This window comes from Dermacentor variabilis, chromosome 8, assembly GCF_050947875.1.
Source record: "Dermacentor variabilis isolate Ectoservices chromosome 8, ASM5094787v1, whole genome shotgun sequence".
NCBI lineage: Eukaryota > Metazoa > Arthropoda > Arachnida > Ixodida > Ixodidae > Dermacentor > Dermacentor variabilis.
The window spans coordinates 138,534,181-138,536,821 of NC_134575.1; the positions used below are offsets into that span (position 1 = coordinate 138,534,181).

The 2,641-nt window shown below is 51.8% G+C and overlaps 1 pseudogene; it reads left to right on the top strand.

The window, feature by feature from the left end:
* The first annotated feature begins 1,043 nt into the window (after positions 1-1,043).
* Positions 1,044-1,908, top strand: LOC142591586 (uncharacterized; annotated as a pseudogene).
* The last annotated feature ends 733 nt before the right edge of the window (positions 1,909-2,641 follow it).

The window sequence follows — 2,641 nt, forward strand, 5'->3', positions numbered from 1 at the left end:
GCAAAGACGCCTTGCCGCTGGCGCATGCATTCGTGACCAGTCGAAACTTATATGCGACTCCTTACCTCCACCTTCGGAAACAAGACGAGGATGCACTCGAAGTCATCCTCCGCAAAATTATTAAGAGAGCCCTCGATCTCCCCGTGAACACCTCCAACCAGCGTTTCCTGGGTCTAGGCATGGTGAACACGTTCCGGGAGCTCCGAGAGGCTCACATAACTAACCAATACACACGCCTCTCTAAGACACTGTCGGGTCGCCGCCTCTTTACCCGACTACACATCCAACCCACCACCCTTTGGAAGAGCGAGTACGACTCCCTTTCGAGTGGAGTTGGGCCCCTCCACGTACGCCCTCTTCCTAACATGACACGAGAGGACCATAATGGTCGGCGCCTGGCGCGGGAGGAAGCCCTGGCCCGCCATTATGGGTCAAAACCCGGCACTTATTACGTGGACGCCTCCGGCCCCCACCATGGGGGATGGTACACGGGCGCAGTCGTCCACCAGTCCAGAACAGTTAACGGGCTTACATTTCGCCCCCTAACCTTTGTAGAGCTTTAAGTAGTAGGGAGCTGTGGGAGGCTGCCATGCGCAGCTACAACCCCGAACTTCAGGAAGCTATCCTGAGGTGGGCTGAGGTGGTAGAGGAGGCCTACCGCGAGTAGGATAACCTCCCTCGCCTTCTTCCCGCACTTCCTTTCCCTTTAAGATAGGATAAATAAAGTTGTCTCTCTCTCTCTCTCTCGCGCCCGCGACATAACTCATGCGGAGGAGGTCGCCATTTCACTGGCTGCTGTAGTGTCTATTAACAGCATTTAGCCAAATGTGAGTACTCGGTTGGCAACCTGGAATAAAGCATGGGAGCTTGAGCAATGAGTGCGTATCACCATGTCACTCCAATCTAAATCAATCAGACCGCATCCCGGTCTACGCGAACACTAAAATGGTGACAGAAGTGTTATTTGGTCCCATGTGAGTGCCAAACCAAGTCATTCCGTCGTATCATCCCTCAGCAGCAAGCGGCAACCGGCAATCGCAGCCATGGCATACGCGCTCCCTCCCTTCCCAAGTTTCGACCTTCGCGCCACAGACGCCAACAATACTGGTCACGAATGGACCAAGTGGATAGAAAGGTTCGAGAACTTTTTTTAACGTGTGATATCACGGCCGATGCACGCAAGAAAGCGCTCCTCCTGCACTACGTCGGCGAGGAAGTCTACGACATATTTCGCTCCCTCCCCGACTGCCCTACACAAGCTACAACAGCTACAAGCACGACCTAGACCACGCAGAGCCCATCGACGCCAGAATACGATGCCGCACGAGCGAAACTGAGTGCATACTTCGCCCCGCGAGTGAACTCAACATTTGCGATCTACAAATTTCGCCAAGCCCAGCAAAACGTTGGTGAGCCACTGGACGCCTTCTATGCGCGCCTCCGGCAGCTCTCTCGCCACTGTAACTTCGAGAACGTCGACGCTGAAGTTCAGAACCAAATAATCCTCGCCACAACGTCGTCTCGCCTTCGCAAATACGCAATGCTTCATTCCCTCACTTTACCAGACTTACTTAAACAAGGAAGAATGCTCGAGGATGTCGAACGGGATGTATCCGAAATCGAAAAGAACGTCGATAGCAATGCGGCGGTGCTCGCAGTGCACAAGGAAGGACCGCACCATGGCCGACACCAAAGAAACAGCCGACAGATGCCACGACAAACCTATGCACCGCAACGACCTCGTGTCTCATCAGCAGATTGTCGCAACTGCGGTGGCAAGTGGCCTCACCAAGGCGGACGATCAAGTTGTGCTGCATGGGGCAAGACATGCAAGGCGTGCAACAAGGTTGGTCACTTTGCACGATTCTGTCGTTCAACGAGACAAATGGTACAAGCAGTGGACTGTGACAATGGTCCAAACAGGAATCAGACAGACTGCAGTAAGAAGAGTTCTAGCACCAAAGAATGTGCTGCCACCCGTGACACCAGTTCAAGCAGTGACGTGTATATTTTCGTTGCCATGACCTCACCTCAGACAGGCCCATCTCCAAAAGTTATTGTCACTGTCAACAATGTGCCGGTCTCTTTCATAATCGACACAGGTGCAACAGTGTCAATTGTTGGCGAAAATGACTTTGAGAGCTATCGGCTAAAGGTGAAACTCCAGGAAACATCCGTCAGAGTGTTCCCATACAAAGCAACATCTCCGCTTGAACTTCTAGGCAAATTCTCTGTCCCAATGACATACAAAGATAACTACATTGAAGAATACATCTTTGTCATTCGAGGAAACTGTGCACCACTCTTAAGCTTCACAGCAGCATCCAACCTGGGGCTTGTCCAGATCACATACCAAGTTAATGAGCATCAAGGTGACAAGTCAATCGTGGAAGCATTCCCCAAGTGGTTTAGTGGAGTTGGAAAACTCAAAAACCACCACATTCATCTTTTTGTGGACGACACTGTCCTACCGGTTGCACAACCACACAGGCGTATTCCGTTTGCCTTACGTGATGCCACAGAGAAAGAACTTGAACGCCTCCTGTCAGGAGACATCATTGAGCCAGCTATAGGACCTACACCGTGGGTGTCCCCTGTGGTTATTGTGCCTAAACCGCATCAGCCTGATGAAATTCGAATC